This window comes from Dasypus novemcinctus, chromosome 22 (genome assembly GCF_030445035.2).
Source record: "Dasypus novemcinctus isolate mDasNov1 chromosome 22, mDasNov1.1.hap2, whole genome shotgun sequence".
NCBI lineage: Eukaryota > Metazoa > Chordata > Mammalia > Cingulata > Dasypodidae > Dasypus > Dasypus novemcinctus.
In genome coordinates, this window is record NC_080694.1 from 65,969,386 (window position 1) to 65,995,134 (window position 25,749).

The 25,749-nt window shown below is 52.9% G+C and overlaps 1 pseudogene; it reads left to right on the forward strand.

The window, feature by feature from the left end:
* The first annotated feature begins 5,100 nt into the window (after positions 1-5,100).
* LOC101445540 (tripartite motif-containing protein 26-like) lies at positions 5,101-25,749 on the forward strand (annotated as a pseudogene).

Genomic DNA, 25,749 nt, shown 5'->3' on the forward strand with positions numbered 1-25,749 from the left:
GTTGCCTCAATTTAGATATGGAACGGGAGATTCAGTTATAGTCAACATGTCCCCTACAAGTTTCTCAATATGAGAGTCAACTCACTAGCCCAGATGGTCCACCTATACCTCATGTTCCTTCCTCATCAATCCAACGTGGAAACCCTCACTAGCTCTTCCCTCTGCTGTCAGACCTTGCCAGGTGCCTTTAAAAATGCAGGGAAGCCTCCTGGACCTCAGGCACCAGTGGGGGGAATTGGCAGGCATGCAGATCTCCTGGAAACCTTGTCTTAGACTCTTTCCTGCCTTCGCATCCCACATCCCTTTTCCTTGCACCTGTTGACAACTTCAGGAAAGAGCTGGTGAAGAGAGAGCACAGGCAGCTTGTTTGCTTTATTTTATTGGTGCCATTGTCTTCACAGACTTAGGAAAGAGCCCCTTGGGCTATGGACAAAATGTTTAAGCAGCAGACACATTGCCTCTCCTATGGTAAAAGACGATGGTTCAGCTACTCTAAACAAAAAACAAAATAACATGGGTGTTCACAACCCAGCCACTGACCTCTTAGTTAATGAGTCAAGGCTCAAGATGATGACACTGGTGATGGCACTGCCTCTGGTACTGTTTTTGCAGCAGAATTATGAAGGGAGGCAGAATCTGTACTTGGAAAAAAGGTAAATTTACAGACTGTCATTGCAAGTTGTAGGGAGGCTATAAAGGCAGAAAGAGAGGCTGCCTCTTGCTCTCAGTCTCACCAGATCCAGCCAGTGTAGTCATTGAATGGTTCTTTGATTGAGGATGTTATTTTCTTCCATTGAGGGTCTCACAGAAAAAGTGAACTTGAGGACATGAGAGCCTCAGCTGCTGGCAGTGAAATCCAGAAGCCACTAGAGCTTCTGAACCTGGATTAGGAAGGGCATCGAATGAAAGCAGTAACTCCAGATAAACATGCACCCTCAATCTTCCTATCTAGAGTAAGAGGTCTTACAATGAAGCCATACAAGCCAGTATTCTTTTTCCTTTTCATATTCCATACAGGGGGAAATCAGCTGAGGGTGGGGGAAACTCCTACTTTCTTCAATAGCCCAATCTTCTGAAGAAACTGTTTTGGGACAACAGTTGGGAGTTTTCTTCCCAATGTGTTCCCATAACCAATTCCTGAGAAACCAGATTTCAAAGAGAGGAAGAGTTTATTGACAAGTAAAAAACAAGAGATGGGAGGGCCTAGGGTCCTAAAATCTGTCTCCCCTAACTGCAGTAATTAAGATAGTTTTATAATATCCAAAGACAGGCAGTTTTATGCTAATGAATGAGGAAGTTAGAGATGACTAATTACTGAGCATGTGCAGATTGATCTCATGCCTAGTCACAGAAACCACTGCATGTCAGGAGGCCGATTTGGTTCAATCGAGGTCCATCTAGTAAGAGTTTAGGAATTGGGGTGGGGTAGTCCTGGGGGGCTCAAGTGCCTTCACTAATAAATATTAGGGGGCTGCCCAGTGATCATAAGACTTTAAAGTTGTAAAACAAGCCAAGTGGGATTACAAATGGGGTCCAGTCACAAAGTTTCTAGTCACAAGATAAATGTTACATAGTTTTATCACCATTATCAAAGATCAAGGCATCTTGTCTCCAGTTCAGCAACTTCCAATGATTTCAGATGTTGACTTCTGGCTATTCCACAAGACCCCAGAAATCACAAAGTTATCTATTTATAGTGACTCAGTGATCCTAACCATTTGTTAATGTTTAACTCTCAGTTAGAAATCCATCACTACTGAAATGTAATTGACCAACCTTCAAAATAGGGAAAGGAAAAACCCCTCTGAGTTTTTCATCCTGAAGCAAGGATACTGAGACCCCATGAAATGCTTGGTGCTTCTAGGAGACTGTCTGTAAGAATGAGGCCAGTGGGTAGAGAAACCTGGTCCAGAGTTTACACAGCTGGGAAGAAGGGAGAGAGGAAAGAGGGAGGAGAAAGCACCAGAGGGACACATCCAGGAGATCAGAGTTTAGAAGGAAGATGGTACTCACCCCAGGGAGGGGCTCTAGGTCTTCAGGAGGCAAAGAAAATCCCACTTAACACCAAAAAATTGTTTAAAAAAATACAATTCTTCCCTCATAATACTGGTTTCAAAAATGAGATCCTGTACTAAATTCCTGGTGGAATCACCAGATCCTGGGAAAGAGTCTGGCACAGGGTCTCAAGTCACTCTGGGATAGTGGAAGGCATAGGAGGGGGTGATGGAAGGGGTGAGATGCAGGAGGGAGCATCCTGAGAGCACCCAAGTCAGGTGAGAGCTGGGGAGTCCTGGCTGTGGGGAAGGCAGAGTTATACACCGAGATGTTTCTGGGGAAGCCTCTTCATGATCTGGTGACTGGAGGATGAGCCAGCTCTGTGAGGCAGGCAGCGAGCAGTGCCCTCGACCCCAGGGGACATTCCTGCAGTGCTGGACCCTGATGCACCTCCTTTCTCAAGAAGAAAGGGTGCCCCTGCAGGATATCCTTCCCTTCCCTCCATTCCCTGGACTCCAGTTTAGGGTTTTGGTCAGTCCATGGCTCAGGTGGATCCTGGGGGCCAGGTGCACCTGCCCACAGCCAGCAGGGGGCTTCCTTCTTGGGTGGGGTTCTTCACTGCACTGGGGAGTCCATAGGGCAGCCACAGGGCTGTCTCCGTGTGGAGAGTCCTCTGAGGCTGGATCTCAAGCTCCCTAAGAGTTAACTGCCACACGGCCAGGTGGAGCTGGGTCCCCTGGGGAAGAAACTGAAGCCCTTTATCATGTGCCCACCCCATTATGTGCCCCACACAGGCAGGGGAAGCCAGGCTTCTTACCCTGCAGAGCTGCTCAGACCCACCTTTTTAAAAAGACTTATTTTAAAAAGAGATTTTATTTCTCCGCATTTGTCTTCTTTTTAGGATGCACTGGAACTGGAAGTCAGGACCTCCCATGTGGGAAGGAGGGACCCATTCGCTTGAGCCACCCCAGCTACTGCTTGTATCCCTCCTTGTGTCTCCTCACTGCAACTCTTCTTTGTGTCATCTCCTGGCATCAGCTCGCTGTCTTGTTCCTCTTATTTAGGAGGCACTGGGACCTCCCATGTGGTAGGCGGGTGCCCAGCTGCTCCAGCCAGTTCTGCTTCCCCCTCATGGAGGAGCCCACAGCATGCGCCTGGAGGGGACTCTCCCTGCAGAGCTCGCCCAGGAGCACCGTCATTCTGGCAGATGCAGATCTCCTCGCCAGGTTCCTCCCAGTGCATCTCCTCTGTGGCCCAAGGGCCAAAGGCCCTGTGAGTCAACCCCTTGTCCTTGCAGAGCAGGGAGGGCAGGGCCTGCTGGGTGCTGGGCCCACCTGGGTGGGGAGGAGGCAGGGCCGGCAGCAGGTGTGTGCTTAGGGCATCACTGCCTCCCCCTGGGCCTCAGGCAGGGCAGGTGCCCCCTCCCGGCCATCCATGGTGGGGACGTCAGGGGCTTGGCAGCGCCTTCCCAGATCCCTCAGCCTCTGGCTCCCTCCCCTGCAGAGGAATCCCCTTTCCCTGAAACCGAGCCACTTTCAAAGTACTGTAGGCTATGGGTGGGGGGCTGTTCATATTTTTGTATAACCTGAGCTGTATGTTTTCTGAGTGGTGTGTTTGGGACAGTGAGAACTGCAGTCCTGCCCTTGGTTACTGTGACAACAACTCCAGTCCTGGAGAAACAGTTTAGCAATGCAAACTCCAAACTTTAAATATTCAGGGTAAATTCAAACCAATGTGCTAAAAGCTTATCTAGAATGTATGAAGTCCATGCTAAAAGCTTACCTAGGATGTGGAAGATATATGCTAATTCAAGCCTATTGAGCACTGAAACAAAGAGCCTTTTGGCCCTTCCTCTTTATAAACGGAACTCAAAAATGGCTTGGATTTTGGAATGAGAAACTCCGAGCCCAGTCGGTTGTAAATAAATCATTTTTCCTTCCCAAAAATTATTCCTGAGTCCTGGCCTTTCTGTATTCAAATAATTGAACCTCTCGACTTCTAAAAAAAGGAGTCACAAGGAGAGGAAGAGTCCAGAGAGCAGGTGGCAAGGCCAGGCGGAGCCGCTTGGCACCCCGGCAGCTGCGTGGTCACACTCCTGGCACCTCGAATGGCAGCACCCAGTGCCTACTCCTCGCCAGGCTCGTCAGGCCCCTTCCAGCTCCTGGGTGGGGAGAAGAGCCTGAGGCCGCAGGAAGGTGGGACTTCCTGGAATCCCTGCCGCGTACAGGGGACAGAGAGCTGGGAGCGGGCACCCTTCCTGTCTGTGTGGGCAGCAGAGCGTGGACTTCAGGACGGGGCGCCCAGGGCGAGTCCAGGAGCAGCGGCAGGCGAGGGGCTTCCGGGGACGAGGGGATGGGGGCTCCATCAGGGGCGTGTTGGTGCACGGAGAGATTGCGCATTGTGCCCCCCCCCCCAATCCTGTTTTCCGCCTCTTCCCATCTCCCCGAGCTGGTCTTTCCTTTACCCCAACACGGCCACCGCCCCAAGCCAGTGACCCCTGGGGTTCAATTTTACTTGACTGCAGGCAGGAGAAGGGGAGAAACCTTCATGCAATTCATTCATGCTGATAAAAAATAGAAAACTCAGTCAAAAAGGAATTAACATATCTGGCCACATTTATCCAGGCAATCGGATAGACAAACTTTGGCCGTTTCTGCTCTTCTCCCTCCTCCACAGCAGGGCACACTTTCGGGGCTGTGGGGGCCGGTGGGACAACTCAGTGGGGGCATCTGGGCCTGCACAGCCAGGCACAGCGTCTTCTCTGGGTCCCAGCTCAGGCTGGTGGCTCTGGGCTGGCTGATACAACAATTCCTGGAGACAGGTAGTGGCATTGCCAGGAGGCTGGGGTGGCCTCCTCCCCTGCACACCCCAGAGAAGAGCGATTTCCCTCCACCGTGGGCAGCGAGAGGCCAGCACTTCCTTCCTCTGTGTCTGTGGGGGGATGGGAGGAAACGGTGACCCATCAAGGGTGGGGGCGCAGAGGGCCTGAGGCGGCCCTGAGATGCGGGTCAACGCGTCCTCACCCTCCTCTGCTTTCTCGTCTCCACTGTTGGCAGGTGTGTGACTCCTTTCAGAACGCAGAAGAGGGGACAGCGGCCACCAGAGATGCACATGGAGGCCTCCCCTGCGCGCGCGTGTGAGAGAGTGTGTGTGCGGGTGTGCAAGTGTGTGTGTGCGAGCACGTGCGTGAGTGCGGTGTACCTGTTCCTGCGCGGGCCCAGCAGTGTGAGCGCGTGGCCTGCCCCTCAGCCCATTCCACCCTCACCCCTCAGCCGAGAGTGCAGGGCCAGACCGAGGACCGGCTGGAATCGGGGCCCCCCCCCCCCGGCGCCCGCATGGCCGCGGCCCCTGCGTGAGCAGCCTGGCCGAGGAGGTCCCCTGCCCCGTCTGCCAGGGCGCTCAGGGAGCCGGTCACCATCGCCTGCGGCCACGACTCCTGCCGCTGCTACCTCGCCCGCTACTGCGAGCCCGCGGGCGGCCCCGACGCCCCCGTAGCCGCCCGCACTGCAGGGAGCCCCTCGGCCCCGGGCGCCTCCGGCCCACCTGGCAGCTCCCGGCGTGGTGGCGCCTCGAGCGCCTGCGGCTGCTGCCTGCGCGGGGCCCCGAGGAGCAGGCCGTGCGCCGGAGCACGCGAGAAGCTCCACTTCTGCGAGGACAACGCGGCGCAGCTGTGCGCGCTGTGCGGGGAGGCGCGGGAGCACGGAGCGCACCGCGGGCGCCGCTTGGAGGCCGCGGGGGCCCTACGGTGGCGGGGGTGGGGACAGCGGGGTGGGGCTGTGTGTCTGCTTTGGGTTTTCCTGGGTGTTCTGTGTTGCCTCCTTGTGCGCAACACACAGTAGGACCTGAATATGTGCTCCTTTAGTGACCGGATGAAGGAAATGTGAGTGTGGTGTCTGCGCACGTGTCAGGGGGGTGGACTGCGGGGGTCTGGGTTGGGGTTTGCGTGTCTGTGGAGGGCAAGGGCAGCTGTGTGAGCGCTAGTGCTTGGGAGAGGAGAGCGCTGACAGCTACGAAGTGCTGTGGGTTCATATCAGTGAGTGTGTGCTGTTTGTAGGATTGCTGGGTGGTTTTTACTATTATTTTTCCTTTTTTTTCTTTATTTTAAAGAACCTTTAGATCATATAAATGTTACATGGAAAGCAAAGGGGATTCCCATCTACCCCACCCCTCCCCCTCCTGTGTTGTGCTTTAGGACAAACTGTTGTCTAGGAGAGTGCGGATGTGTTAATAGTTAACTCACACTTTGTGAGTTTACATGTATTTCTGAGATTCCGTATATATGGGTGTTAATGGGTGTAGACCTGTTTATGTCCCTAGCTCTATTTCTAGAGTTAATAGCTGATAAAGCATTTCATTGATTGCTTTGGCATTACCTGAGTTCTTCTCTACTCCAGAATCACATGCAGATGATTGATTCACTTATAAGGGAGGGCTGTTACTTGGAGTGACTCCATTTAGGACATGAGCATAAACTTGGAATAATTTCAAATAAGGCAGATCATAGGTTCAGATGCTGAGGACAGATCCCTGACGTCACTTACCAAAGACAGAAGTTAGGATGCTTCCCTGAAGAAAGGAAAGCTCGAGCGGAAACTGAGTCCTGGCCTCTGATGGCCCCTTATCAGGGCAGACTTGATGGACATTATTGGGGGACAGATCAGGAAGAAGAGGACCAAAGAGCACACGCCGTCCAGGAGGAGTGAGGTCCAGGCAGGGTCAGCTACGGTCGTGGTTCTTTCCTGGGTCACACAGAGGGTGGCATGAGATGACAGCCTCCAACAAATAATTGATTACCATCTTAAATATTTCATGTTCCTTCTCCCCAAGAACAAATTCAGAAGTGTCTTGAGAGTCTGAGGAAAGAGAGAGGAGATTCAAGGCATCCGGGCAAGAGAGAGTCAGAGACTCCATGTCTTCCTGGTGGTCAGCTTCTCTGCCCCTCCCTCCCTCTAGGCCCAGAGCCTCCCTGAAAAGGGAGTGTGTGAGCACACTGGGGCATCTTGAAGCACCAGGAGGAGTTCAACCTCCTGGGCACTGGGGAGATCTGCCGGTTCAGCCCCTGATTGCAGAGCTGGAGGAGAAGAGAGGCTGGCAACATAGTGCTTGGCAGTCAGCCTGGAAACTTGTCCCTCCCTTTGCCCTCTTGCAGCTCCTGAAGTTTTTCCTTTCCTAAGCCACCTCTCCTTTACTCAAACACCTCTGCACCCCAAGGGGAAGAGGGAACACAGGGCCAGCAGGACTGAATTCCAGTCCATACTTCCCCAAGAACCCTCTGCCATTTTCCTCTCTGGCCTCTACCCTTCCATCCCACCATCCCTGAAACAGGAGTCTCCAGTGACGAAATGGAAGTGAAAGTAGCACTTTGGAAAGGTCAAGTACTGTGCAAACCAGTGGCAGGCGGTGTTTCCAGTGCAAACTATTTTCCATAACCTCTGTGTCCCCTCCACCAGCCGCGAAATTCATCCTGGTGTATTTCGCTTCCCCCCACTGTGGGAGAGATTTTGGGATCCAACAAGGCACCAGGAAGGCAACGTGGTTTAGGGCAGCACTCTGAACTGAAGAAGAGACCTGAGGGTGAGCCCTTACATCTCACCAACAGGTGCAGGTCACACCCTTGGGTCTTTAAAAGAAGGGGATGGACCCTCTGTCCCTAACGTGCAGTAACCCCTGACACCTGGTGCTTCCAAGGATCGTGTGATCTCTCTTTGCCCAGAGCCAGGACACTGGTCTAGCAGGGGGTGTTTGTCTTTTCTAGTGATAAGGAAAGTGGGAGTGGTGACACCTGAATCCCTGCTCTCTCTCTCCTAGGATATCAGAAGCGCTCTAATAAGGTAAGCAGTGAGCATCTCTCTTCTCTTTTCCCACAAAGATGCACCACATATGCCTAGCAATTGCCACACAGATACACGGCATTGTCACATCAAGGACATAGAGTCACCCGTGACCCTTCACACACCCCATCCCATCCTCAGTGCAGCCACGGATGCCCCCAGCAGTGCCCAGCAGTGGACAGTGGCCCCATCCTCGAGGAAGCAGTTCCTGTGGGAACTGGCACTTCCAGTTAGAAGGTGGCGGCCAGCTGAAGATGGAGGCATCTTGAAGAACTCCCAGACACATCATTTTGTGTCCCTAGATGTTAAAACATAATGTTCCAGAAACCAGGACCTCGGCCTGCTCCTGGCCCCCTCACACCTCCCAGGAGCTACAGAAGTGGCCTCTCAGCAAGAGGAACAAGGAACAGACCTGGCCTGTCACCATCGTCTGTGATCTAGGCAAGGCCCCTCACTGCTCATCTTGGATTATTCACAGAATACTGGGATTAATTCCTCACACCCTCGAAAAGCATTTCCTATGTGCCCACTATTCACTGAGCTGAATGGCGGCCACCAGGGATGTGCAAAGGCAAAGAGTAGAACCTGCCCTACCTTTGAAGGATCTCCCAAAAGACACAGAATAGGAAGGAAATGAGAGCACAGCATGTTGGGGCTGGTAGGGGCTGACCTGGGGCACTGGGTCACCTCCATCGTCCTCAGGAGAACAGAGCCCTGTCATCTCCAGGGGTGCTGCCACTTGGCACCCTACAGCCCCCTCCTCCAGGCGGGATCACTTCTGAGGGAGGGTAAAGACCTTGAGGGGAGGGGTGCAGGGGAGGCACAGCCACAAACCATAACCCCATGGTGGTGGCCACTTAATTTACCCTGCCACCCCCTCTGTGTAGGTCCACACACATTTCCTCAGGAAAAATCTGCCTCCTGATATGTTGGTCAACATCGGAGGCCAAGGAAAGAGAAGAGTGAGTCACAGTAGCTCTGCTGTGGAGCAGAAGTAGTACCTTGCACATTTCTGCTGTGTGTAGAGTAACTGGGGTGGGGTGGAGGGAGGCAAGGGAATGGATTGGATGACCTGTGACCTTTAGCTCAAAGAGTTGAGACTGCTCTGGAGCTGGACAGGGAGTGACACCTCAGGGACAGCATGGAAGAAGGGAAGAATGAGGGATTTAGAGATGAGTGGATTTGGAGTGGAGAGCTCGGGGAAGACAGGCAGCCAGCCGGCATTCAGGAAAAGTGACTGTGGTCATGTGTGATGTGAAGAAGCTGGGTACTTGTGGACTTGTAGAAATCCTCCTGCCTGGTGCTGTTGCTGAGCAGAATTCTGCCTAGAATTTGGAAAATGACATCAGTCCCAAAGTGAAATTTCAATTCCTACGTGAAATAAAAGCAGTTGAGGAGGCATGTTGTATTTTTCAGTTCTTCTTGATATTTTTAACACTACGACATATCCTTAATGAATAATCTTTGACCACTATCATTCACTCTGCTCAGACATAAACTGAAGTATCCTATCAGCTTCCCACTGGGTCCCCTGGAAGGAAGGGAAGCAGCCAGGGCCCTGCATGCCAAGGCCAAGGCCTGAATTCACCAGACAAGTTGTTCTGCTGACACTTGTCAACAGGTAGAGAAGAACATGGTACAGGAGCCAGGATTGGTGGGAGGTGGCTGGACTGCTTTCCCAGGGAGAATTCAGGATCTCATGTAAAGTGTATATTACAAAAGTATAGATACACGTAAGCTCCTTTACAATTATAAAAAGGAATCCAAAGCCCCACACTGGGATTCCACCAAAAAATGGATTGTATTTTTCTGTTCATTTTATTGGGTTTAGCTGGGGTTTTAAAAATGATTATTAGGTCCAAAATAAGTGGGCATGAGGACCCCAGGCTGCTGGAGGACTTTAGGACTGACAACAACCCTGGAGTTCCATGGTCCTTATATATCCAGATTCAAAATGCTGAATTCTTCTCCACCATCATCACCATCACCACCATCATCACCATCATCATCACCACCATTATCACCATCACCACCATCTTCACCATCATCACCACCATTATCACCATCAACACTATCATCACCATCATCATTATCACCACCATCATCACCAGCATCACCAGCATCATCTCACCACTATCACCATCATTTTAATAGTTATCATGCTTTATGTGCTTATTAAATGCCTCATGTCACTTTATCTTGGTAACGCTATGAAGTAAATACAAATATCACCCTCATTTTAAAGTTGAGAACCTGAGTTTAGTTATTTGCTCAGCTGGACCATAAACCAGGGTTTTTTGTGTTGGGTTTTTTTTTTTTTTTTTTTTTTTTTGGTTTGCATTCTGGTTTATATTTTAGACTATACAATTTTTACATTATAGTTTACATTTTAGCCTATAGACTTTTCTTTTTTTCTTTTCTTTTTTTTTGTCTTTTTATTTTTTTAATGTTACATTAAAAAAATATGAGGTCCCCATATATCCCCTATACCCCTCATCCCACTTCTCCCCCCATAACAACAACCTCCATCATCATGAGACATTCATTGCATTTGATGAATACATCTCTGAGCACTGCTGCACCTCATGGTCAATGGTCCACATCATAGCCCACACTCTTCCACAGTCCACCCATTGGGCCATGGGAGGACATACAATGTCTGGTAACTGTCCCTGCAGCACCACCAGGACAACTCCAAGTCCCTAAAATGCCCCCACATCACATCTCGTCCTCCCACTCCCTACCCCCAGCAGCCACCATGGCCACTTTCTCCACACCAATGCCACATTTTCTTCAATTACTAATCACAATAGTTCATGCATAGAATATCAATAAGTCCACTCTAATCCATTCTCTATTCCTCCATCCTGTGGACTCTGGGATGGTCATGTCCACTCCACATCTATATCAAGAGGGGGCTTAGATTCCACATGGATGATTGATGCAATTCTCCTGCTTTCAATTGTAGGCACTCTTGGCTCCCTAGTGTGGTGGTTGACCCTCTTCACCTCCATGTTAGCTGAGTGGGGTAAGTCCAATAAACCCTTTTAGTAAGCCAGGATTTTAATCCTTGTGTGACTCAGAGGTCTTCACCAAGGGACTGCACTACCTTGATTGGAAACGAGGACCCAGGTGTGTCCCATGCCCCATGAGTGATATGGATTCAGAAAAATCATTTAGCCTTTTTACACTGAGAACTAAATGGCTAGTGAGTGAAAGGACTACTGTTGGATTCTCCCTGGGCAATCTTCTTTGATGTTTACTTGATCCTTGGATGTGTTCCTCTGGAACAGAGGAAGTGGACAGGCCCTGAAACACAGTAACTTAAAGAGAAGGCAGCTCGAGGACCCCCTGCTCTGCTGGCCACACAACCTGGACTCCAGGTTTAATGGCCACCCCAAAGAGAAATCTCCTTTTTCAACACTGACGTCCAAACATTTAAACTGACTTTTTCCACAACTTATGCTGTAACAGCTCCTTCTATTTCAAAGAACAGAGAGCCACTCCAGTTAGTTCAAATAATGGGAAAGTTTATTATCAGAACAGACATGGAAATAAGGAAAAAGGAATTTCCCACCATTTAGCCAGGCCTAGTGGAAGACGATGGGGAGAGCAGTTTAGGGGACACAGCCTGGTTCCATTGGAAGGACTGGAGATTCACAAAAATGCTGATAATATTGAGTCACGTGCATAATACATGTTTTATATATTAACCCATTTAATCCTTTCAACAGCCGATGCAGTAGGTGCTCTTATGTAGATCCCTGTTTTATGCATGAAGGAACTGGCCATGTGGAGCTTGAGTACCTGGCCCCAGATGAGCAGATGAATTCAGTGGCTTGGCCCCAGTATATGCAGTGCTGCCTCTGGAGACCCAAGGACACTGCAGAGGCTGAACTACCGTGTGGTCACTCAGCAGCTCGGGTGGGCTCTGCTCAGGTCACGGCCATGAGCAGCTCCGACCCCCTGCTTCCCTTCCCACTGACTAAGGAGGCAGTGCTCATAGCCACATTTTTTAAAAAGATTTATTTGTTTATTTCTCTCCCCTCCCCCCCCATTGTCTGTTCTCTGTGTCTATTTGCTGCATCTTCTTTGTCCGCTTCTGTTGTTGTCAGTGGCACGGGAATCTGTTTTTCTTTTGTTGCGTCATCTTGTGTCAGCTCTCCACGTGGGCGGCACCATTCTTAGGCAGGCTGCACTTTCTTTCGCACTGGGCGGCTCTCCTTATGGGGTGCACTCCTTGTGCGTGGGGCTCCCCTATGCAGCGGACACCCTTGCATGGCAGGGCACTCCTTGCGCGCATCAGCACTGCGCATGGGCCAGCTGCACATGGGTCAAAGAGGCCCGGGGTTTGAACTGCGGACCTCCCATGTGGTGACGGATGCCCTAACCCCTGGTTATAGCCACATTCTGAATTTCCAGGATCATCATTTTCCCTCTTTGATGGGCTCTTACCTGGCAGGCCACCCCATAGTCTCGTCCACCCAGCCTGTGGCTAGGCTGCCCTGGCTGATGGCCTGCTCCTGTGGCCACCTCAGAAGAGGGCTGTGGGCCTAACAGGAAGTGACTTCTCTCAGGTGAAGGGAGATACTCTGAGCTCCTCAGTCACTTCCTGCTCCCAATGGGAGGCTTCTGGATGAGTTCTTAGCATGGCACTGACCATGTGGGGTGCAACAATTCTGGCCAACACCTCAGGGGCGTCTGACTAGCTGATATCTTCTTCATAGACTTCATCTCATGTACATGTGAGACCTGACACTTCCTGCCTGGTAACCACTGGCTGCTGCTTCTGAATGTCCGCACCAGGCTCTTTCTCTTCTTCCCTCCAACCTCCCAGCTCTCTGCCCTCAGGCCATCCTTCCCATCATATCTGTTTCCTTAATCACCATCTTGTCCCTTCACTCCTGACTGAAAACCTTTGAAGCTCCCTGTGTCCTGGAGTCACCTGTCTAACCTTCAGCTCATCTCTTCATCTTCTCCATACCTGAACCTTCCAGACTAACCACACTCATTACACACAAGCAGCTTAGTCCTCCTCTTATCTTTCCTTTGCATGGTTATCCTGGCATTTCCCACCTGGCCAATCCCACCACCCCCAGGAGGTGACTTTCTCAGACTTATTCACTTCTCTCCTTGGAGTTCCCATCCAGTTTTACCAATCACACTCTTATCTCATAAGTGTTTCCTGACTGTGTTGTTCTTCAAAGAAAGAGGCAGAAACCCAGAATACAAACTAAAAGAGCGCTTTATTTAGCTAAATGGATAATACTTATAAGAATTTAGATCCAGCAATCACATTTGTGTAATAACAATATAACAAAGAGAAATGGGTTATTTAGATAACATAGAGGAAAAATGAACATAGAGGAAAGATGTACAATCACCCACCAAAAACTAGCAATTTGTTTGACAATCTATATGTAGATGATCTAACATTGATAAACAGTCAGAGAATCAGAATTATTGATTGCTCACAATATAATGCAATAAACCAAATAAACAGTGCAAGGGAAAGAGAGAGAGAGTATTTTTAAAACACTCACCAAACGAGGGGAAAACTCAACACCTGGTCTCTCACAAGGCTGGGAAGTCATCAACTGACCAGAGTTCCAAATGAAAACACACCTGGGTGAAGCATCCTCTCTCAGGGTAAAAACAAACAAACAATCAAAAAAAAAAAAACCCAACTGAGTGAGGCATCTTCTCCAGGGTAGGATTTCAGCCAGCAGGTTTGGGGCTGCCCCTTTTAAGGGACTCTGAATCTCAGAGCTCTTGCCAATCTTGCACTCATGAGTGATCAGAGCATTCTGAGACAACAGTACCTTTCCATGGAGAGAGACATGAAATCTCAGAAGCGCCCTATTCTACTCATGGGAAAGTTTTGATGCAGCTGTCTGTCCTGCAGGCATGGCCTTCAAGCACATCCTTCCACCACCAGACTCCAGCTAACAGTCCTCAGTGTCTGTGGGAAGAAGACCGCAGGCACCTGCACATTCTTTACTGTTGGGTCACAATTCTTAGCCCATTTCATACTTATGTTCATATATTTGTACAACCCTGACACTAGGGAATCACATGCTTCTGATGGAGAGGAGAGACAAAAAGATGGAATGAACATATTTGAATGTCCTCAATCTGTTAGACACTGCAGCAGGCACCAAGCATAGATAATAACATTGAATTCTTACATCAAGTCCAGGGCTCAGGTAGCATGACCCCCCCATTTTAAAGGGGGTAACACTGAGGTTCCAAGAGGTTAAGCAACTTACCCGAGGCCACATTGGTAATGGATGTCAGAAGTGGGGTTTTAACCTGACTGTTTCCTGAATTGTTGTTCTTTGTACCACAGTTCGTTGCCTCCTTGTGGCCACGTGTTCTTTATGTTGCTCAGTGAATAGGATGGCTTTGATGTATATCAGCAAGGGCTTGATAAACATTAGTTGACTGGCTATGTGTGAATGACTCCCCTCCTTAAACGTGGAAGTTCAGTAAGATTCATGCATCCATTTAATACATTTCATTGGACACCACCTGTGAACAGGGCACTGTCCTAGACCTTGGGGGCCCAAAGATAGGGTACATTCCCTGCTCATCCAAAGAAATATGAAATATGCATACATAACATATAGCATTGTATTCATTATACATTGCGGTGGAAAATTTGCCACAAACAAGCAGCTTAGAATAATAGACACTGCAGTCCCATGGTCATGTGGCTGGAAAGTCTGGGCATGACTGAGCCGAGTCCCTTCCCTGGTGCAGACAAGAGGCTGGCCTGTCGGGGTTCTCATCTGGAGGTCCAGCTGGAGCATCTGCATCTGAGCTCACATTTCCTTATGATTCTTGTAGGCTGGAGGCTGCCCTCGGCTCCTCGCTGTCCCCAGGACTTGCCGTGTGGGCACTTGCTTCTTTAAGACAGCGAGAGTCTCAGAGTGTGTCAGCTAGCAAGAAGAAGGCTAACATAATTCAACACAGTCACCAGAGTGACAGCCATCACCTTTGCCCTTTAATGTAACCTAATCAAAGGAATGACATGCCATCACCTTTAACATATGCTCTTGGCTAGAAGCAAGTCACAGGTCCTTCCCACACTTGAGGAGAGAAGGTGATGCAAGGGGGTGGGCACCTGGAGTCTGTCCACCCTACAGTGATAAATAAGTGCCAGCTGGGAAACGGATTTGGCTCAATGGATAGAGCTTCCACCTACCACATTGGAGGTCTGAGCTTCAAACCCAGGGCCTCCTGCCCAAGCACACTGTTGCTACACACAAGGAGTGCTGTGCCACACAGGGGTGTCCCCCACATAGGGGAGCCCCATGCACAAGGAGTGCACCCTGTAAGGAGAGCCACCTAGCATGAAAAAAAGTGCAGCCTGTCCAGGAGTGGCACCAAACACATGGAGAGCTGACACAGCAAGATGATGCAACAGAAAGAGGCACAGATTCTGGTTTTGCTGACAAGAATATAAGCGGACACAGAACACACAGTGAATGGACAAAGAGGCAGACAACTGGGGGTGGGGGAGAGGGTGAGGGAAGAAATAAAAAAAAGTAAGTGCCAGCTGAGAGGCACAAGTGATGGGTGCTGCAGTACTCAGAAGTACTCACCACTGGTGAGCTCCTGCTGGGTACCTGGGAGATCCCATTTTCATAGGAGATTGTGAGAGGTGTGTGCTCCCAGCAGTTTACAGACAAACAGGCATCTCACTAATGTGCAGGAGATCAGGGACCCTGACCTCGGCAGTGGGAACCACACGTGATCCTGGTTCCAGGAGGCTGTGGTCATTGTTAAGTGTTAGAGGGTCAGGTGTCAGGCAGCGGCTGTGAGGATAAGGGAGGTGGACATGTCCACGAGATGATAGGTGGACATGCACCAGGTAGACGAGGGGGGCCTGCACAAGTCAAAGGAAGGAGAGAGAGGAGGCTGAGGTGAGCCTGAGATGAGGGGGGACTGGTCAGAGCAGCTGAGGATGGCGGAACAAGTGACCCAGGGATTTCTTCTACAACTCAGGATCAGTGGCCAGTAATTTGTGTCAAGCACTCCTAGAAGTAAAGAAATCCTTCAGTACATTCTATTGACTCTTCCATGGAGATAAAAATGCTGAGCAGCAGATTCCCTTGAACTTACTAAAGCATAGGTGCATGTGTCTGCACATGTGGGGAGGGAGAAAGGACCCTACCTGTTGAGCACATTACTGGCCTCCTAGGAGAAGAAAAGTGAAAATCCCATTCCGTTTTCAGGTTCCAGGAACCTCCACATTCCCTCCCTGGCACCCAATTGAGAATGGAGAGGAAAGCAGGCCTCTTGTGCACCCCACTCTGCTGCAGGAGCATGTCCTGGCCTTGGACAGTAACCACCATGGGTCAAAGGGGAGGAGTTGGGGGCATCGCAGGCAGGCTGCCTGCTCCTGGGAGGTGCCTGGGGGCACAGACCTTCAACAGGCCAGCATCCAGGTCCTTGGCCATCTTCTCCAGATCAGCAATCAGCCTGTTGTGCTGTTCCACGGCCCTGGATATGGCCTGGACTCTTGGCTCCTCTGCTGGCACGTCCTCCTGCTGGCCTGGCTGCTGAAGATGGGGTGATTCCTGCAGGTGCCCAGCCTGCCGCAGGATTTCCAGCCCAGCTGCCCCCAGCAGGTCGCACGCTCCCCCTGAAAGCACAGAGGAGTGGCTCCCCCCAGCCTCTCAGAGTCTTCATGCTCTGAACTGAAGCCAGCTCCTGAGCCCCCTTCCCTCAAGGTGTCACCTGTGCAAACCTCAGGCAGTGCAGAAACAGGTGCGCCTCACAAACGCAGGACCCCTCCCCTTCTGGGAACGTTTGCAGACCCCAGACCAGGTGCACCTCACAAATGCAGGACCACCTCCCCCCAGGCCAGGTCAAGCAGGTGGTTTTCATTTAACATCTGAATCATATGAAGATCAGCAGCCTTCATGTTCTCAGGGTCATTAGCAAATTCTCTGCTCCAGGGTCAGTGCAAGAATGTGAGGCAAGGGCCCTGACTCACCCCCAGCATCCACCCCTGGACCCCAACCCACCTGAGCACCCCACAGCTCCTCATCCTCCTGAGCCCTGAGCTTCTTGCTCCAGCGGGTGAGGTGTTCCTGGACACAGACACGCTGGTTGCCAGACTGGCAGTCACTAGGGGAGCTCAGGAAGCACGGTGGGTCCAGAGCCAAGGCTGAGGCTGAAGTACCATTGTTTAAACACAGCCCCAAAGCATCATGCGTGAGCTAAGGAGTAGGAGGATTTATTTAACGAGTAATATTGGGAAATCAATGATATTTTTAAAAAGCTTTAATTATATATGTTAAATGTTTAACATTTATTAAATATATGTTTAACATATATATGTTAAAATAAATAACAGAATCATTTCCGATTGACTTCAAGGCACTTTTCTCCCAGCACCTGCTAATCATGTGCTGAGGTCCCAGCAGTCCTCACTTCACGTGAGCAGAAGCAGCCAGTCTGGAGAGAGCTGACCTGAGGGGATGCCAAGCCTCCAGCACAGCCCTTCCCTGGCCTGGCTGGATGGACAAGCAGAGAACTTCCTTAGGGCAACCACAGGCCAGGCAGGCACGTCCTGCTCTAAGTATTGAATCAGCATCTGGGTGAGTCACGCTTCCTGAAGCTAACCATATGCAGAATCATTTCATTTCCTAAGTAATGTGCTTGCAGGTTTTTTATAAACTCCAAGGGAAGCAAAAATAAACAAAGCTGGCTATGGTATCACCAGAATCCAAGTAAAAGAAGGGGGTGGAGTCAACAAAAGACTCCAGAAACCTCTGTAATCCCTTGTTAGATTTGTAATAAAATGTCCTCACCTATCATGAAAAAAGTCACTCAAAGCCATAGTATTAAAAACAGCATGGCATGTGCAAGAACAAACTGAAATGGAGAGAAGAAAGAGCTCAAGTGCAGACCCGTGTTTATAATGGAATTTAAAAAGAAAAGGTAGCCCATAAGTCACCAGGGAAGGAACCGACTAGATGAAGATGATGAGAAAACTGGCTTACAATGGTGGTGGAAAATGAAGCTGGATCCCTATCTAGAGCCGTAAGTGAAGGGAGACTCCAGATTTGGGCATGAAGACAAAACTATAAAGCTAACAGAAAACAACATTAGACAATGGATTTGTGCCCTGGGTGCAGGGGAATCTATCTTAAAGAAACCATGAGGGAATTGGTGGATTTGATTGCATCTAAATCAAGTACTTCTGTTCAGGGATAAAACCAAGGACAAAAATAACAGAGAAAAGACAGATTTGGGAGATTTGGGAGTATCCAAAAACCAATGACAGACTTAACATTGGAATATAAAAAGGAAAACTTACAAAGCAGTAAGAGGACAAGAGGAACACATGAGAAATATTTGCAAGGGCTATGAAGAGTCACTTCAGAGGAGAGAGAACACAGAAGGCTAAAGAGCACCGAATCTATGCCCAAACCCATTCATGATTAGAGGAATGGAAATTACATAGCAATGGAACATTATGTGACACCATCTAGTTGTTAACAGTCTGACATCTGGTGGCATCCACTGTGGAGGGAGCAGGTGGGCACTGGTAAGATGCCCCTGGTGACGTCAGTGTGGGGGGAGTAGGTGGGCACTGGGAGGATGTCCCTGTGATGCTTAGTGTGAGGGGAGCATGTGGGCACTGGTAAGAGGTCTCTGGTGATGTCCAGTGTGGAGGGAGCAGGTGGGCACTGGTAAGAGGTCTCTGGTGATGTCCAGTGTGGAGGGAGCAGGTGGGCACTGGTAAGATATCCCTGTGATGCCCAGTGTGGGGGGAGCAGGTGGGCACTGGTAAGATGTCCCTGTGATGCCCAGTGTGGGGGGAGCAGGTGGGCACTGGTAAGATGTCCCTGTGATGTCCAGTGTGGGGGGAGCAGGTGGGCACTGGTAAGATGCCCCTGGTGATGTTCGTGTGGGGGGAGCAGGTGGGCACTGGTAGGATGTCCCTGTGATGTCCAGTGTGGAGGGAGCAGGTGGGCACTGGTAAGAGGTCTCTGGTGATGTCCAGTATGGAGGGCAGCAGGTGGGCCTGGTAAGATATCCCTGTGATGCCCAGTGTGGAGGGCAGCAGGTGGGCATGGTATGATGTCCCTGTGATGCCCAGTGTGGAGGGCAGCAGGTGGGCATGGTACAATGTCCCTGTGATGCCCAGTGTGGAGGGCAGCAGGTGGGCATGGTAAGATGTCCCTGGTGATGTCATGTGGTGGGGAGCAGGTGGGCATGGTAAGATGTCTCTGGTGATGTCCAGTGTGGAGGGAGCAGGTGAACTCTTGTAAGATGTCCCTGTGATGCCCTGTGTGTGGGGAGCAGATGGACACTGGTAAGAGGTCCCTGGTGACACCCAGTGTGGAGGGGAGCAAGTGGGCACTGATAAGATGTCCCTGGTGATGTCGTGTGGAGGGAGCAGGTGGGCACTAGTAAGATGTCCCTGGCACATTCTTTCTAGGTCCACCCCGGCTGCCCTTTCCTCTGTGACCAGTGTTTCTGTTTCTGCACAAATACCCCAGGGAATTCCTCCTGTAGGTCCTCAGGGGCACTGCACAGCACAGCATTGCTTGGGGGAGCAGAGGTTGGCATCATCCAAGGCCTGTTAGTGGAAATGGATAATTAAATCGAGGCACAGCCCACTATGAGTGCTGTGCAATGTCAGAAACAGTGGACTATAGGACACAAAAATAGATTGATCTTACAATGCTGGTAAAAAGTAAGAAGTCAAGTAATAGAATGAGGTTATAATGTAAGATCATTTGTAAATTAGGTATACACCCAGTACAGCAATATTTATTTTCCCAAACCATCTACAAATAAAAATACAGCAAAGACCTTAGAATGGTTGTCTATGGGGCAGAGGAGGAAAATGGAGTTGGAGATGGTGATAAAATGAAACAAGGAAATTAAAAAAGAAAGGGATTTATGGACCAAAGATAGGGAAGAGCTATCAACTGAAGTGTGTGTTTGGTTAACTAAATCCTTCCTACCTGAGGTCAAAATTGGACAAAATGGTGGTACTTCTTGTGGCAGTTTTGGGGGATGGTTTTGATTTTGGGGGGTTCCTTGTTCCCTCTTCAAACTCTTCAAATGTCTCTGAGGGAGAAGATTCCCCTGGAGATTTACAGGTAGAGGTTGGGAGCTGGAGAAGACGACTTCAAAAATGCTATCTGGCCATGAGAATCTGTTGATGCATCAAGGTCAAGGGACTGAGAGGTCTACAAAGGCAAAGAAATAGCTGAAGCTGGCTGAAGAGACCATGCTGTCACCAGGAAGTTAGGGGCTTCACACAGCTGCTTCCTGATGAAGGAAGCAGGCACTCAATCACTGAGCTACATCCACTCTCCAATGAGAGTTGTTTTTCATTTCTTCGTGTCTGTTTTGTTTTTAATAGGTACCTCATACATGGGAAGTAGGTGCTCAGCCACTGAGCTACATCTGCTCCTGTTCTACATTTTCTGTCTACTCCCTTCTCTCATCTCTACTCTTGACTTTCTCCAAGGAGTCGTCCTTTCTCATTGTCCTCTGGTCCTCACCTCCCCTTCATGCCTAAGTCGTGTTTCTCATCTGTCTTTTGAAACCTCTTTCTCCACGGTCATCTGTGATCCCTAGTCCTGAAATTTGGTGGTGCCTTCTTCTCAAGTCTCCTCTTCTTTGATGAATTCTCCCCTTGGGCTCCCCCACATACTGATTTCCGACCCTGTCCTCCCACTGCTGCCCCTCTGCATTTTTGCTTTTCCAAGGTTGGTGGGAGCCTTTCCAGGGCTGTTTTCGTAACCCTGTTTTAGCTTCATATGTGTCCTTAGTTTTCCACACTGGTGGCTCCAGAGTTTATCATAATTCCTTTCTAACAGCCAAGCCTGCATTTCCAGCTGAGAGTTACAGAGCTCCCGGCCAGCGGCCGGGGAAGCCACCCCGGAGCAGCAGGACGCGAAGCTGTGAGCCAGGCTCCGGGAGAAGCTGCACGTCTTCTGTGAGGACGACGACCAGCTGCTCTGCGTCCTGTGCGGACAGTCGCGGGAGCTCCGGCCGCACACGGCCCTCCTGGTGGACAAGGCCGCCCACCGCACAGGGTGAGCCTGCCCCGTCCTGCAGTGATCAGCCCTGTCCCCCAAAGCATCTAGCTTCGCCCACAGCACCCACCCATCTCGCTGCTTGTTTTTCCACAGGAGAAAATCCTGAACCACCTCAGTGGTTCAGGAGAGACAGGGACAAAATTCAGGGCTTCCAGGCGAAAGGAGACACTGACATCCTGGGGGCGCTGGTAAGTGACGTTAGGGAGATGGAGTGGAGGGGCGGCTGAGGGGAAGGGCTCTCGGGCCAGGGAGCCAGGGGCATGGGGGGCTGGCGCACGAGCCAGGGAGCCAGGGACAGGGTGGGTGGAGGGGAGCGCTGGAGCCGGGGAGCCAGGGACAGGGGTGTGCAGGAGCCAGGGCGCCAGGGACGGGGGAAGCGCATGAGCCAGGGAACCAGGGAGCCAGAGATGGGGGCGTGGTGGGGGGACCAGGCGCAAAAGCCGGGGAGCCGGGTACAGAGGCACGCACAAGCCAGGGACTGCGGCTGGGAGGCGCTTCTGGCAGGGCAGTGCGGAGGGCGCATGAGCAGGGAGCCAGGGGCAGCGTCTGGGAGGCGCTCTGGGGCCGAGCCGGGCTGGAGGGGCCCGCCTTGGGCAGGCCCTGCAGCCTGAGCTATTCTCGGCCGACAAATGCAGGGTTTCCTGGATGAAAGTTTCCGTATCTGACTTCACCTCCGCTCCTGTTTTCCCAGGGAGAGCTTAGGCGGAAGGAATTGAGGGCTTTGCTTCCTTCTTCTTTTCAGAATGGGGGAGATAAAATTACAGGTTAAGGAAGGGGATCCCTGACTGTGGCGAGAAGAAGGAAGGCGCTGGCTGCGGGCTGAGAACCGGCGGGGAGCGTGGGAAGGCTCCAAGGCCCCCAGCTCCTGGCGCCGTGCAGGGTCCTCTAGGGTCAGGTCCCAGGGCTCAAGTAATAGAACCAAGGCAGCCTGCCCTGTGCTTGCTCTGGGCTGGTGGGGAGGTTGGAGGTTCCAGGCCTCTAGGGGCATCTGTGTGTGTGGGGGGCAGTAGAGGGATGAGGGGCAGCTGGGCAGAGGGTCAGGTTCTCCATAGGGAGAGTGAGGCAGGGTCAGCCAAGTTCAGGGCCACCTCCAGGCCACAGTGGCAGCGGCAGGGTCTGAAGACCAGCGGAGGGCAGCCTGGACCTGGCAGGGGCTCCGGGGCAGGGGAGGGCGTGGTCCCCGAGCAGGGACACGCGCAGGCTAGCCTCCCAGGGAGGAAAGCCTGTGCGGCTCAGGCGTGAGTCCTGCCCTCTGGCTGGCTCAGCAGAGAGCCCGGGCTTCCGTGGCCAGAGTGCTGAGGTGAGCAGCCGGGCGGGATCGGGTCCTGATGGCACAGCAGCTGGGAGGAGAGAAGGGGACCAGGGGCTCCCTGAAGCTCCCCGACTCATGAGGCCGGGGAATAGCCAGCCTCACCTGCTCGCGGGGGCCTGGAGGGGCCCAGCCTTAGGGGGGCTCACCCCTTCCCCTTCCTGCCCTGCAGAGGAAGCTCCAGGAGCAGAGGCAGGACATCGTGGCCGCCCTCGAGCAGGACCACCAGGTCCTGAGGGAGCGGGAGCAGCACCTGCTGGAGCAGCTGGCGAGGCTGAAGCAGGAGCTCGTGGAGGGCCAGGGGAAGGTCCAGGCCAGGGCAGCCGGCAAGCTCTCGGCCTGGCCGTGGTCATCTCCAGCTGGAGGACAAGGCCCAGCAGCCCCCGCACAGCTCCTGCAGGTCAGCGGGTCCCCGCGGGCCACCCTGCACGTGCTTGAGGCCTCCGTTTTCTCATCTGGACACGGGGGTGTCACCTGTGACCCTCCCTACCCGTTAAGGATCAAGTGGGCATAAATGGGGTACCTGCCAGGAGCTGCTTGACGCCCTGTCTCAGGAAACACTTAGAAATGTAGAAGGGCCATAGAGATGGGAGGGGGGTGCTGACTTCATCACCATCCTCACCCCACCACGAGCCCCTCTGGGTCCCTGCAGGTGCTTCTTGAGTGAAGGTTTCTGAGGTCTTGAGATGCCAGAGGGCTGCACCACGGCTTCTCCCAAGCGCTGGGAGGGTCAGGAGAGGATGGGCACCTGGGGATTGGAGCAGAGATGGGTGGTCCTGGAATTACCACCAGAGAAGTCAGATGGAGAGAGCGAGGGCACCTCTGGGAGGGCTCCCTGGAGGTGGTGATGTTCTATGGACAGAGGACGGGCACTGCAGCCTCCTGGAGCAGCGACAGCTCAAGCAGGGCTTGGCCGCCTTGGGACAGGGTGTATTTGTCCTGCTTCCTGGGCCAGGGTGGGCAGCGCCCATCTCTGTGGTGGGGGCTCAGGCCTGTCTCAGCAGCAGAACCCCCAGATGTTCCTGAAAACGCTGTCCTGGCCGTCAGTAGCCGGGGGTAGGGGCACGGAGGACCAGGCAGTGCAGGGCCGTGCTGGGGTGGCTCTGCCCTCTTCCCACCTTGTGGGTTCAGACTCGCAGTCAGGACTGGCCGGTCAGCCCCCCACGGAGCAGCCAGGAGGCCCAGAGGGGAAGTCGAGGGCAGTTCCCGTTTTAAAGAACGTGACCCCAACATGACGATCGCTGCTTCCTTCTCCATCCCTTTCCATTGGCGGGCTGGGTCACATGACCAGACCCAGTTGCCAGGGAATCAGGAGTATAGCTTCTGGGTGGGGGGCCGCCTGCACCTGTAAGCCCTGTTCTGTCACCGAGGAAGGGGGTTCTGGGGCTGGCCGTCTTCATACCGTAAAACACGCCTGCACGCCCCTGAGCCCCTTGCTGACCTCCCACTCCACGTAAAATGAAATCCTCCCTCCTGAGCCCGCCGTCGGCCCTGCCTTCCCTGCCGTGGCCCCTGCCCACGTTACCAGCCCGCGCCTCCTCTTCTGTCACTACTCAGTACACGTGTCTCCAGTGGTCACTGCTGTCGTTCTCTCCCCTCCCCGTTTGCTTCAGTCATTGCCCTTATTTTGTTTGTTTTTTGTTCTTTTGATCTGCTGCCCCCATTGGAATCTCAGCTCCTGTGAAGGGACCACATTTGTCTTGTCCAGGGACGTGTTCCAGCCTCTAGGGCAGTACTAGGGACACGTGAGGTGTCCGGTGACTTACCTTGTCTTGTGCTTTCCTTTCAGGACACCAGGGACTTCCTAAGCAGGTGAGGAGCTTCCTCTCCAGCGAGCCCCCTCCCCTCCTCTCCATGGTCCACTTGACCCTCCACGCTGAGCCCCCTCCCCTCCTCTCCATGGTCGTTTGAATCGACAGGGCAGTGATAAGGGCTCCAGAGGACCCTCACCCAGGGTCCATCCGGGGACCCTCCCTCCTGGGGAGCAGGAACGCATCCTTGGGGACCTGGAGACCTGCTCTGCACCCGAGCAAGTTCTCCAAGCCCAGCTCCTGGCCACTACGCGCCTTGGGGGTGGACAGAGTGGGACGTGATGCAGACGGAAGCGCTCTGATGGCTTGAGTCCTGCTTTGGGCAGTTCACGTGGTCTCCAAGCCCCGCTTTCCCTCTGAAGTGGGGGGTCATGCCCGCCCTGCCCCTCACAGCTGTCCTGAGGAAAAGGAGGGAAGTGGGTTCTTGGGCTGCCGTCCCCTCAGGTATCCCCGGAAGGTCTGGATCGGGAAGCCCATTGCTCCGGTGGTTAAGAAAATGACCGGCGAATTCTCAGATAAACTCCTCTCCCTGCAGCAAGGCCTGAGAGAGTTCCAAGGTAACGGGGGCGGCCCGGTGGTCGGGCTTGGCTCCTGATCCTGGCGGTTCTTTCCTGGGCGTCTGGGGATGGGCGTTTCCAGGATATCCGCCTCTGCTCAGGGAAGGCGGCACGTCTGCTGGCCCGGGGTCCACCGCATCCTTTCTTTTCCCAGCAGGGGAGCTGCTGAGGGACCTGGAGTTTACAACAGGTGAGTGCCCAGGGTCGGCGCAGGTGAGGACAGCGGCTGCCCCTGCGCCCCCAGAGCTCCCCAAGCCCGAGCCCTGGCGCGCCCGGCAGCTCCTGTCTGGAGTCTGGTCGAGGCTCTGCTCCCCCCGTTCGCCTGTCCTGGCCTCACGGACCTCCCTGGGCTTCCCCAGCTCAGCGCCTGGCCCTTGGCGCCAGCATCCAGCCAGCAGCGCCCCGAGGGCCCGGCCAGCCCCGACCAGCCCCGCTCCGCCCCCGCCCCCAGGCCTGCGCCGGCACCTCCCAGGGCTGGGGACCACGCCCCCCCGCTGACACGCCCCTCCCTGTCCCGCTGTGAGCGTCACCCTGGACCCGCAGTCGGCCAGCGGCCACCTGCTGCTGTCGCAGGACTGGAAGCGCGTGTCGTGCAGCAGCCTGCGCCGCGGGCCCACCCCCAGCAGTTCACCTGCGAGCCCGGGGCGCTGGCAGCAAGGGCGCCACCTCGGGCAGGGTCTGCTGGAGGAGGAGGGAGAGGAGGGGGAGGTAGAGGGGGAGGATGGGGAGGAGGAGGGGGAGGGGGAGGAAGAGGGGGAGGAGGAGGGGGAGGAGGACGAGGATGAGGAGGCCGGCTACGGGAATGGTTATGACCAGTGCAAAAGGGACTAGGACGAGGAATCTCTGGGGGAGGAGGACGAGGGTTGGTGGTGGGGGCGGTGGGGAGCTGCCTGGTGGGCGTGGCCAGGGACTCCGTGTAGAGGAAAGGAAGGGGGCGCTCCCCCGTGGCCGGAGGACGGGGTGTGGGTCCACACCCGCCCAGAAGCCGAGCTCTTCCCCGTGCAGAGGCCATGGAGGTTGGGCATGGTGCTGGACTACAAGGAGCTGCTCTACACCTTCTCGGCCACCTTCTCACAGTGCCTGGTCCCCTTCCTGTGGCTCAGATGGCCGGGAATACGCGTGCTTCTGCAGCTGTGATGCCCGCACCCAAGCCTCCATCCTCCAGGA